General features: G+C 39.6%; 1 protein-coding gene across 4 annotated transcripts in view; it reads left to right on the top strand.

The window, feature by feature from the left end:
- Positions 1-13,268, top strand: part of PTPRD (protein tyrosine phosphatase receptor type D) — a 1,779,541-nt gene that overhangs the window by 1,125,695 nt on the left and 640,578 nt on the right. For all 4 annotated transcript variants that reach the window (XM_075931585.1, XM_075931599.1, XM_075931586.1 and 1 more), the window contains exon 8: positions 12,092-12,134. The gene's annotated coding sequence lies outside the window, so the exon portion shown is untranslated. The remainder of the gene's footprint in view (positions 1-12,091; positions 12,135-13,268) is intronic.

A 13,268-nucleotide genomic window follows, 5' to 3' on the forward strand; every position in this document is an offset into this window, starting at 1 on the left:
TTTTAAATGCTCTCAAAAATAAGTGCTGATGAAAGATTCTGGGCATTGGTTAGAAAGACTTCATCACCAACAAAGAGATCAGAAAAATTGCCAACAACTTTTCATTTCCAGAGATTCCTATGGAAGCCCTGAACATGTTTAGGGTGTGTATCTTGGATGTCAACACAAAGATTCACACATGAAGCTGTTAAGTGGAAAAACCCAATTGGTGTGAGGAAACAAGAGCAACCCCGGAGAAGCCTTAAGAAGAGTTCTTAGCACAGAGGGCAGAACACTTTATCTCAACACCCTAAAGCACATGGCTGCAACTTCAAATGTTAGTGAGGGACAGGAGTGATTAGTTTTGATCCTATGTGCTAACATGGGCCCTGGGAAGGATGTAAAGGTAATGTGTCTCGGAGAAGGTACTAAAGGAAATGAAAGAAGACTGAAAGACACAGTTATCAAATATAGGTTGAAACCTTTGGTTGGGCACCCTCAGGACCTGACCAGTGCTGAACCAGAGAATTTGCTGAACCATAAGAGGTCAATATTGTGTCTCAGCACTACCAACACTTCCATTACTTACTGGGCTCTTAGAAGACATTTAGGAGAATTTAGAGCTAAATAACAGCACAGAACCCTGAGAGGCAGGACTAGTGACTCTAAACAAACTTTATGGGACCACAGAAAACTTTCCACACTCATGAAAAGTGAACATCCAGCTAACTAAAATCATGCTGGACCATGGATTTTACTGGACCAGAGTGTGCCAGACTACAGAGGTTCAACCCATCTACAATCTTCTACCTCTAACCACATGAGCAGCTAGTATTCCAGGTCACGATGATCTATTAGATTCTACTACATGCCTAGTTAAAAATGTGCTTTATAATTTGAAAAAAATATGAAGGGTGCATCCCTTGGGTTTTCCCTTAGAGCACATTTATTCAATAATATCATCATTAAATTAGACACTCAAATTGTTTGCACTTTGTTGAATTATAAATTAGACAAACTACTGAACCTAATTTGTGTGAATAAAGTATACATCTACACAGCAGGGCTAAAGTCAATTTAAACTATGCAGCTTCAGCTACATCTGCCTTTGACTTCCCTTACTACTCATATTTTGAGGGTTACAGGAGTTAGAGTAAGAAGTCTTCTAGCTCAACATTATTTCGAAATAAAGGCTTGTAGCATAGACACTCTTTTTTTATTTCAGAATGTCAGTTATTCTGAAATAACAAAATGAATGAGCAACACATACTCCAGTTGCTTTACTGGAATATTACTGCTCTAGATGGCAGTTCAGAGAAGTAATAGATCACCCAATTTTCCAAGACTGTCTCCTTAACAGCCCATTGCTATCAACATATTTAGATATTTGTGACAGGTTAATGGAGGCCATTTTCACCTGGCAACTGCATCAATCCTTAGCAACAGTACATATTCATACCCGCCACTTCTGTAATTTTTAGTTTCTGGTAACACAAAGCCAAAATGGAAGATCAAACTACAAGAACCTTTGGAGAGAATGTCAGGCATTTTCAGATAGTGTTTTGCCTTAGCAACTGTCTCATTTCATTCCCTAGCAACTCTCAGTGCCAGTTTAGTCATATTTTCCAGTGCAACATTACCACTTGTGAACAGCTAAGAGGATTCCCTTATGTTTAGCAAAATACATATTTTTTCTGTGTTGTAGTTTAAGGCATACTAGTAATTTAAATAAGTAGGAGTGTATCATAGCTTGAGCATTTTTAACAGTTAGAATGTCAACTCCTGTATTTCAGGGCAGCATTGTCATCTTATGCACATTGTTGTTTTCAGTATTGGTGTACCTGTGGTGGTCCCAGGATGTTGGTGAGAGACAAAGTGGCCTGAAGACAAGCTCTGCTAAGCTCAACAACTTGCCTCTTTTATGTGTGAACTAGTTGAGAGAATTGGAATTAGATTCTTTCCTCAAATACACATGCAACTATAACTCCCATTGATTTCACTGGGAGATGGACACAATTTAGCCTTTGGCATTTGCTTCATTTGATTTGCATGATACTCTTTTGGCCAGCTCCTGTTGGGCCATTTCAGTGGGGGTGAAGCTGTCCTAAAATCAGTTTAATGAGGCATAGGAATAATCAGTTTGTGTAGGAAATTTGTTGGCGTGGAAAGCTTCTGTAGCTGTTCCTTTGCCACCCTCATCCCCTCTGCCTGCTGTGGCAAGAGTTGTAGTAAAGGTTAAGGGGGCACAGCCAGGGAATCCCAGTGCCTCAATGATCTATGCTGATAGTGCAATCGTTTGGGTTTGTGGGCAGCCAGCACAAATTACAGCAGCATTTGTGTGGCTGTGGTGGGTACTCACTGTGCTAGAGCTTCGCTGGACTAAGATTTCCTCTAAACTGGGCAGTAGCATGGCCCTGCAGTTGCTTAATGAGCCCCATCCAGCTCCTGGCAGCTACTGCTCAGCTTAGAGGGCACCTTGCACTAGAGTCCTCCCTATACTATGTCATTACCTGGTACAATATGGTGTTCCACTCATATCTAGTCAAACACTTGAAGGATATGGAATGTATATTTTCTGTTTTTAAAAAATCCCTTAGAGAAGTCAATTAAAATCTGTTTAAAAGTACTCTTATGGGGAGTATTGCATTAAGGTGTGTATGTGAGAGCGAGAGGGTGCTTTACAATATAAGGACAAGCTCTCTAAAGACAGAACCTGGATATGAAGTATAAGACTGGGGATGAAAAACAGCAAATTCAGAATTGCTTGAGCGGTGACATTTAACATCTGTCTTGTCAGTTTCACATTTCATTTTGTTTGTTTTATTTCTTGGTCATCCTCTGTTTCGGTAACACTGCTAATGTGTATGCATGAAGGGACAAAGTTAAGGTCCTGTGCTGAACTTTAACTTCAGCATGTCTTCAGTTGTTAATACTGAACTCCTCCTGGGATCCCTTAATGTTCTTTAAAGAAGGGAAATTGGTGATGTGTGTGCACAGGCATTAGAGAGAGAGAGACTGAGCCATAGAGGTTAGAGCTGAGTAAATAACTGACCTTTGGATTCAGAAGCACTTTAAAATTGGGGAAAGGGTGGGCTGTTCGGGTGGAACCAAGTCTGAATGTTTTGTGAATTTTCAGTGAATTGAATAAATCCATTTTGGGTCATTGCAAATTGGATGTGTCACATCCTGAGTGCCTGAGTTAAAGGTTATAAGTGGGGAGGCTGCACCACCTGTAACCACTTTGTGAATGGTCAAAATTAGTCATGTCAAATTGGATTTAGGATTGACCAAAACTGCATTATTTGCTGAATAACGTATTTCTCCCAGAAAAATTCACCCAGCTCACCGCCACTCAGAAGCTATTCAGAGGCCACCCAGATGATTAGCAGAATACTAATCAGCTAGGTTTTTTGTTTTTACTGGTGGTGCACATTGACATATGCCTTGGTGAACACAAAAATTTATTCCTCACATAGTTAGAAAATTCTGCTCATGGATGGAAAAGATTAGAGGGAACACGGCCCAGCTCTGGACATTGCCTATCTGGAGATGAACCTGAAACAAAACAATGTTCCTGAAAACCACTGATTTTAGAAAGAGTTAATGTCCCTGTCCAGCCTTTATGACTTGGACTTATTCCACTACTTGTGCGTGCATGCATGCATACGTGCATGCATGTGCGCTCTCTCTATATCTCTCTCCCTCCATCCATCCCCTCTTAAAATGGTAATGGTTATATGTTTTTGAAATACTGTATAAAATTATCACTTTTATATTGCATATACAAATAAAATGCATATACAATTCTATACTGTATCTGCTGTCATTTATTCATATCCTTTCTGTTCCATCACGCAGACACAAAGGACACTGTTTATAGCAATCATGGGTATGCTTTGAAATGTTTCCATTTCCCATACAGTCATTTCCACTTAACTAGACTCATTTTCAATTTATTAAAAACAAGGGCCTCTTGATCATGAAATAGTCTCATAGAAACAATAAGCTGCAGCACTAAAACCTTTTAAATTCTCTTTTAATTAAAAGTGGCACAGTTGTTTGAATAAGAACATCTATCACTGTCTAAGGTGAGGCACATGACTTACTTTTATTAGTATACTTCAGCCACTCATATTTCCACATCCTATGGGTCTTATTTTATTCCCATTATGATTATGATTTTTGCTGTTTGCAATAACAGAAGGAAGCTCAAATTTAAATTAGGAAAATAAATTGTGTCTCATCCCAAAGTTTGGTTCCATATGCAATATTTCACATTTCTTTTTCTTGTGCATGTTCTCGTGCTAGAACCCCAGTTATCAGAATGTCCAGATGACATCTAAACCTTTAGATAATCGGGTGAGGGAGTCAATATACCTTAAAATCAGCCCTCAGCATTTCCTGATAGAAATATAGACTTCAAAGCCTGCTAGCCAGCTCCTATGACTATAAATGATGTCCTTCAACATTTTATATGCTATCATTGTGTTCTACTTATCCTGTGAGCAGAGAGACCACAATTTTACCTTATCCCTTATACAATGGCATTTAAGCTATAGTGAATTCCATAATACACTCCTCTTGCTGGACAACCATGCAGGGTCAAAACAAATTCTAGTATCAAGAAAAAGCAGGAGCAAGTACACTAAACAGGGATAAATTGAAGAACATCAGGTATGTTTTAGACTATTGCAATATTGGTTTTTGAGGAATGGGCAGATTCCTAAGGACGGGACATAGCAAATATACTGTAGTACTATTGTACAGAAAATAACTGAAACAAGATATTAAAAATGTAGTCTATTTCCTTCTTTTGGAGAAAAGTATTTGAAACAATATTAGATGAAACATTACTTATCACTTTAGGGAAAACAACTGTGTATTGTTTTTAGACTTTATTTAGGGAGCAAAAAGAGACATGATTAGGATAGAGATTTCCACTGTGGACATATGACAGTAAACTCTTGCTAATTAACTTTTTGTATTCTTTAAGGACCCAATCCAAAATCCATTTGAATCTAATGGTATTCAAAATCAACAGGTTTTGAAACAGGCTGCAAGGTATTATTGCCATTACAGTAACAGGATGTGACACTGAACCTTACAGATTTAGATTTTCAAAAACCAACTGATGAATTTCCATAAGAAAGATGACAGGCTAAGATGTAATAACATCATCATAATCTTTGGGTCAGAGAAGAGGATTAAAAACCAGATACATGTTTTTGGTTCTTGGAGTTCAGGGTTTTGTTTTTGGGTTTTTTTTCATTTTCTCTAGCTAGAAGGGGGCAGGTTCCAGATGGTTCTGGGACTATCTTGACTAGATATAGATATGGATGAAAATCATAACATTGGAAAAAAGACAAAGAATGGCTAACATGCTAACTAAATCCAGGTGAATAAAGATTTCTTAGGAGACTGGACCAAGAAATGGAAATACTATCTGATATAAAAATGGAAAGTAATACGTTTTGAAGAAATGAAACAAAATAGGCAGCATAGATTAAATGGAACAGTCTTATCATGCTCCCCAGGAAAATTATTAGCCTTAGTGAAACAAACCCACAAACTAAGTGCTGTAATATGACACAATGAGAGACGGAAAGCAAAATAAAAAGGGGGTTATTTAAGGATTTGAATGTCACTGATCAAGCCTCAGCTATGCTAAAATGATTGGTTTTAGTAACTTTTTCCTGCTGAGTGTATTATTATTCTTAATCATTCATAGTGCATGGTAAGGGTAAAATTCACTCTCACAGAAAGAGCCAACACAAAGCCTACCCCGGGGACATAAGCCAGAATCTTCCAAACATTCATGAGGGAAAGACAGCAGTTATTCTTAATGATTCGTAGCACATTGTAAGAGTAAAATCCACCCCAGCAGAGACAGCCAACACAAAAACTACCCTGAGGACCTAAGCCAGAATCTTCCAAACATTCATGCCCGTGCTTAACTTTACATATGTAAGTAATCCCATTGAGAATGTGCATAATGTTAAAATATTCATATGTATTTCACACATCTGGCATTTTGTGTGGGAATTAAGTGGTGCATAGACCTCATGTTGGCCTTCTGTGTGGAGGTAAGTTTCACCTTAAGTGATCAATATGTTTAGCAGAAATGTAAATAAATAAATAAATCTCTGACCCAGCTATTTTGAAATCTAATGCCCCAATTCTGGAGTCCTGCATTTTGACTTGGTCAGAATTGCCCACTGAATATCAGTGGGCCAAAATCATATCTACATTAAGCAGGTGCAATTCTACTGAAGTTAATGGAGCTGCAGCCTGTTGTGTACAGGGCTGAATTTAACCCCTTATCTTTTCATAGGAGTTTTTGCCTGAGTAAACTGTGTGTTTGGACCATAACAAACATGACTGTAATAAACAATAAACATCAAATGAGGAAATGGGAGCCAAGTAACTCTGGGTATGTCTACACTACCCTCCTAGTTCGAACTAGGAGGGTAATGTAGGCATACCGCACTTGCAAATGAAGCCCGGGATTTGAATTTCCCGGGCATCATTTGCATAAGCGGGGAGCTGCCATTTCATATGGAGTAACGGTAGTTCGAACTAGGAAACCTAGTTCGAACTACCTAGTTCGTGCCCCGTGTAGCTGCGCTGCACGGGGTTCGAACCAGCGGGGTTTTAAAAATGGCGGCTCCCCGCTTATGCAAATGAAGCCCGGGAAATTCAAATCCCGGGCTTCATTTGCAAGTGCGGTATGCCTACATTACCCCGCTAGTTCGAACTAGCAGGGTAGTGTAGACATACCCTCAGGGATGAGGTCAGTGTTGAAAGGCTGAGTGAAGGAAGTGTATGTTAGGAGGAAGCAGGTTTCTTGATGCTAAGACGAAGTTGTCCTGAGATAGGGGAGCAGCATGAAAAGGCTGCAAGAGTGAACAGGGAGGAGACCGTGTGGAAGCATTGAAAAGAGAGGACTCGGTGGAGCTCAAGCACACGACTCCAGTGTCTAATAAGTACACTGGTGCCAGAGTTTTGGTTGAGTGTAGAGAGGAGGATATGCACAAAAAAGGGGAGAGAAATACTTGAGACTGTCCAGAACACAAATGAGGTTGAGTTTTATTGAAAGAACATAAGCCAAACTATGCATTCAAGTGGCACTTTTGGATCCCCTTTTCTATAGCTGCAGAACTCCCCAAGAACGGCAGAACTTAGACATTGAGATGTTTCAGTGGCAGGCACTAGACACAACTGTGTGCTGGAAGCAGTGCAAAATGTTTTGCCCATTTTTACCTAAAGAGAGGCCATTCTTCATTTATATTGATAAACGCTTAACTCCTGAATAAAATGAATATTGTATCCACAGCTGGCCCATTAAATATATCATTTGAGCAACAGCAGCTTCTTTTCATATTTAATTTTTTTTCCTAAAAATATACCCCTCTATTTAACCCCCTTTCTGTTTGTTGCAGAAATGCCTAGCCCAAATGTAGGCTGAATTCCCCTACCGTGAGCATACTTACTGGAAAAAGCTAAAGCCAATTCAGGCTATTTCATGCCTCTGCTTCTCCAAGCAGGATTTTACTGAAGCATGTAAGTCCCTCCAGGATCACGCCCTTTTTCCTGGAAGAATTGCTAGTCAGGCAGGTGTGGAGACATAGTGTTGAAAGGAACAGCTAGAGTAGTAATACGTTCACAAGCTCCCAGTTGTTTTTTGTTTAAATAGAAATTATTATTATTTATTACTTATTACAGTAGCACAGCTGGGAGTGAAGGGGAACAGCAGTGAAATCAAAAGCCACGTTAGCATATGCTGAACTGATAATATGCAAAACGACTCAAAAACTGTTTAATTTTTTTGCCTCTTCATTTTTACATGAATTCACAACTCGAACCATTCTTGAGAATTTCCCCTAAGACAAGCACTTTTTAAGTGGTCTCTTTTCAAGCAAAATATACATCTTTTAATGCACTCGATGCAGAAACAGCCATTTAGATGAAATTTCACAGCAAGTGAAATATAAAGCACCCCAGGAAGCCAAACACATCTTAATATAAAACTAAATTTAATTATTTATTTATTTTTTATTTATTTATTTATTTGCTAAGCTGCAGTGCAGGTATCGATGTAATGGATTATGTTTATAACATCTGAGACAGGGTCAGATAGGTGACAATTAAATGGTGGCGGTATCTGAAGCTCCCATTGTCACAAGCTCCAGCTACAACTGAAAAAGCTAAAAATGGAAAGTGATGCTACCACTTCTGGTCTCTTGTATGCATGTCTGTCTTCCTGAATTTCTTCTCCTAGATGGCTGCTACCACTCCTGCTGGCTTCCTGGAGTGCAGTGATCATTCAGATCTCTTCAGTCCAGCCCCAGGCATTCTGCAGCTGCCTCAGAAATAGCTCCTTGGACCTTTCCCTCCTGAGTATCCCTCTCAGGTTTCTCCTCCTGCTCCTGCCATGGCCCATCATGAATGAGAAAAGACTAGCTGTGGCAGTAGCTCTTCCTGCTCCTTACCTTCCCCCAGATCATCTGATGCGGAGTCAGGAAATAGGCAGAACAAACTGGTAACAGGCTTAGATTTGGTGTCAGTAAGGCAAATCAGCTATAGGCTGGGCTTCAGCAGCAAAAGATGCACTGGAGAGGAGAATGGAACTGTAGACTGCTAGTCATTGTCTCCCTTGCGTTGATGGTAGACAGGGTAGCCTGAGCTAAGAGTAACTAAAAGGAAGTTTTGCTAGGGAGTGCTTTGATTCTCCTTGCAGTCAAGTTTCTGTGTTTCTGAGTTTCTGTGGAGCCCCTGAAAGAACACTGTTGGCAACTTACACTTTTATCATGTTTATATGTTGGTCTTAAAGCCCCAGTTCCTGAAGTCTAGTGATCAGAAGAGAATCTCAGCTTTCATTTTTTTAAACCACCACATACTACTAACACTCATGGCTGCTGAGAAAAAAAAAAGTGAGACCATGACCTTGGGGCATCCTAAAGGCTCAGAGACCAGAAATGGTTTCAGGAAGACAGGAGATGGGGTAGAATCCCCTATTTTTTAAAAAAGCATCAAAGCTAACTTTAAGCATTTTGGGGTCCTGACTCGTGGTATTTGAATGCTTAGAGTTTGTAGTACTGGAGTGCAATCAACTGAAGGGAAGGGAGGAAATTATAGAATACTACCTGCCCTACCTTGGGCTCAGTCCTTGCAGTACCTCAAGTTGCACCTCACAGCTTTAGAGTCTTTCCTGTGTGTTTTGGTGGCTTTTGTGGAAAAAACCTATCCTAGAAAATGATCCCTCCCTCTCACAGGATTTGGGGGACAGGCCAATCCTCACCTATAGAAAACCCCCTAACCTGAAACACTTTCCAGCAACCATGCAACAAACGTCAATAATACTCACCCAGGAACCAACCCATGCAATAAACTCTGGTACCAGCTCTGTCCACACAGCTATACAAGTGACATCATCACAGGACCTACATACAACTGCACATTCACTAAGGTGATCTATGCCATCAAATGCCAGCAAATCCCCTCTGCCATGTATATTGACCAAACTGGACAATCTCTACCACAAAGGATTAATGGATGCAAATCAGATATTTGAAATGGTAATACATTGAAACCTGCTGGGGAACATTTTAACTTGCCTAGGTACTCACTAATGGATCTAATAGGGTGTATCTACACAGCTCCCTGAACTTGAAATAAGATATGCAATTTGCATTTCTTATTTCGATTTTATTTCAAAATAACATATTTCAAAATTTGATACATCTATACAGCGCCAGATTTCAAAATAACATGCTATTTTGAGACATCGCTTAACCCTTGCGGAACGAAGGTTACAGGGTTGCCAAAATAGCAGGCATGTTCAATAGATGCGGGGTACCTATTTCAGGATACAATACCCCCAATGTGTAGATCAGTGGTCCCCAACCTTTCATGGCTGCCGGGTGCCCAGGGACAGGGCCACTCACGTGCTGCGCTACTGGGGGTGGGGCCACGCATGTGCCGCATGCCCGAGGGTGAGGACCACCCACGTACCTGAGCCCAGGACCGGCACCGTACATGTGCTGCATGCTCGGGGCAGGGGCTACCCATATGCCCGGGGCTGGCACCACACATGTGCAGCGCACCAAGGGCGGGGCCTGCCCAGATGTTTCAGCGGACACACATAAATGCCCCGGCGGGCGCCATGGCACCTGCAGGCACCGCGTTGGGCACCACTGGTGTAGATGTACCCAAAGTGACTATACACTTACAAAGCAATTTCAAAAACCAGCTGGACAGAGAAGCTATGGAACATGCCTTTATTTGCAAATTTGCCACTTTTAATCAAGATTTGAACAAAGACATGAACTGGATGGGCTGCTATATTCGACATCCTGACATCAAAAGTATTGGGTACTTATAGCTCACTCTATTAGCCTCATGTAGCACAGACACTCTAATTAAGATTTTTTTTCCTTCTCTTCCCTCCCCATTTCCCCTTTTTTCTTCTATTTGTACCCCTTACTCTATTCCTCTGAAGAAGTGGGTTGTGCCCACAAAAGTTCTTGATACTATCTATATTTTTTGTTAGTCTCTAAGGGTACGTTTACACTTGCTCCCTAGTTCAAACTAGGGATGCAAATGTAGCTGACCGAAATTGCTAATGAAGCGGGGATTTAAATATCCCGCGCTTCATTAGAAAGCTGATTCAAGCCAGGAAGTGAGCTCCGGGATGCATTAGTTCGAATCAAACCCCTTGGATCAAACTAACGTTACTCCTCAAAAAAATGAGAAGTAATGGTAGTTCAAACCAAGGGGTTTAATTTGAACTAATGCATCCCGGAGCGTACTTCCTGGTTCGAATCCACTGGTGAGCAGAATAGCATGTGGGAGAGATTATGCTAATAAAGTGCAGGATATTTAAATCCCCGCTTCATTAGCAATTTCGGTCTACTACATTTGCATCCCTAGTTCGAACTAGGGAGCAAGTGTAGACATAGCCTAAGGTGCTGCAGGACCATTTGTTGTTTAAGATTTTTAAGTTATAGACTACCCTTCTGAGACTATCCAAATACTGTTTACTGATGACCATTCTATGTATACTGTGCGTTACAAAAGCTTCAGGGGAAAAAATATTGGATTTGATTAAACAAAGGTGTCTTAGAACTGTGTAAGTTTGAGTGTACCTGTAAGGATTATTTTTTACCCCTCTCTCTAAGGAATGTTTTAAGACTGCCTGGGAAAATGTCAGTATTTTTGGCAGAAATTTGAGCACAAGAAATTTCTTTTATCACTAAAATGTATTCATTGAAAAATTTCCAGCCAGGTCCAGTAGCTCCACTATATAATTAGCACAATAATATCGAAAGGTTTCTCATGTCAGTTCCTCTGCTGAAAAGTTTAGGCCAATGGTTTTGTATTTCTTTTTCTTGTAATTTTTGTAAAAGGAGACCAATTTTAAAAATTGCTTTTCACAAAGAAGGAATTTACATTGAAGGAACTTTGCCTCTCAATGTAGAGTGTATCATCTGTAGTATACTTTGGAAATGATTAAATATGGTCAGTAGGCATGAGCTGCACTTTTTTAATACTGATCCTTCTCTTAGAACCCAATCCAAAGACCATTGGAGTCAATAAGAAACTTTGTGTTAACTTCACATGTCCTTAATGCTCTGGGCTATGTATATGTTCACACCTGTATTTCCCACAAAGATCACAATTGTTGTTGAGTCCAAACAGTACACCCAGATTATCCTTACCTGCTAGGCTGGAGTATGCAATATCATGTATATAAAACAGATATCATGTCTGTCTTCATAGGCTGGAATGTGGAAGAGCCTCTCTCTAAAGTAAAAGAGGATGTTTTTTTTTAATTTGTCAACCTTTGTTTTGTTTGTAACCCTAATAGTTGTCTACTTTATATAAATGAATGTAAATATATGTTTAAACACATAGTAAAAACATCAGTCAATACCCTTTGCTGTTGGGGTCTAACATATATGGCATGTCCCAGGAAACTGGGATTGAAGGTAAAATATAAAAGTGCATTGTTGCTTGTTCTTGACCATCTTTTTGAATCTCTCTAATGACAATAAAGATGTATTAGGCATGTCTCAAAACTTTACATTGAGTCATTCTGCCTTTTTTTCTTTAGGTGAGAAATCCGGTGGACATCAACAGACTCTGAAGAAATCAAAGTAAGATTTTACATATGCTGTATTTCAAAGTGTTTATGTTACAGTTCAACTTTTTTCTTAAGGGGACCACAATGATTACTAATGTTTGGCATGGATTTCTTGGTGTAAATCTAAAATGTCTCTTGTATTTGGAAACCTCTAGCAGTTGTTGGAACTCTAAAAGTTCTTGTAGATGGGAAATGGAGCACAGTATTTGGAGTGGTGGTTTTTGCTGTGAAATCTTGTCCAAAGAAGTCCTGAGGGGCATGAATAAGATCACAGTTTAGATTTTGCAGACTTTTTGGAATAAAAGTTGATTTTGAGCTTTATAGCTTTTCTTTTTGGTGTCAGATTCAATAAGCCAGCAAAATAGGTCACGGGCTCTCTTAAACATGTGTTCTGCATGTCACACCTGTCTGAAAGTTTACATGTAAAATTTTCAGTACTTTTAAAGACAATTCTGTATTTCAGTTGTGAACAAATCTGATGATCAAACACCTTTGGCCCCTTTTAACTCCCTTTTTTGTATCTTTTTGTTGTCATGAATAGGACTTGGATTAAGTTTCTGATGAGAATAAATACGATTACAGCAGCATGTTAAAACTAACTAGCAATTCAAATCAATGAAGTGAAGTAATAATGATTGTGCATGTACCTAGCTAGCTTTATAATTGGCAGTGCATCATACCTGTTATCTGCTTTACCTAGGATGTGAATAGTGATTTGCCATTACAGTCAGGTAACAAAATGTACAAGCCAGGCATATGGCAGATAGTGTCTCGGTTGTATGTTTCCATTTTTTGTCAGGCCAGTAAGAATTACATTATTTAAAGTTTGTTATAAATGTTGCAATAAATGGAAACTATAAAGTCAAAATTGGTTCCAGATTTAGGTACAGTTGCTCAGAGTCCCATTTCAGCCAGGATTGCCCTCAGTTTTTAAATTCAGCCTGTGTGTTGACAGATTTTAAGCAATGTTTTCTTTCCATCACTGGAGCTTGCTGTGTTTAGCAGGTGAGAAGCCTTTGGTGAAACGTTCCCCTCAACACTTTTCAGACATTCTTTGCTGATATATCTGTATAGAATGGAAGGGAGACCAGAATAAACTGATCAGGCAAAGAAATCTTCATTGAGCAAGATGGGTGGTAGGGAAAGT

Source organism: Pelodiscus sinensis, chromosome 6 (genome assembly GCF_049634645.1).
Source record: "Pelodiscus sinensis isolate JC-2024 chromosome 6, ASM4963464v1, whole genome shotgun sequence".
NCBI lineage: Eukaryota > Metazoa > Chordata > Testudines > Trionychidae > Pelodiscus > Pelodiscus sinensis.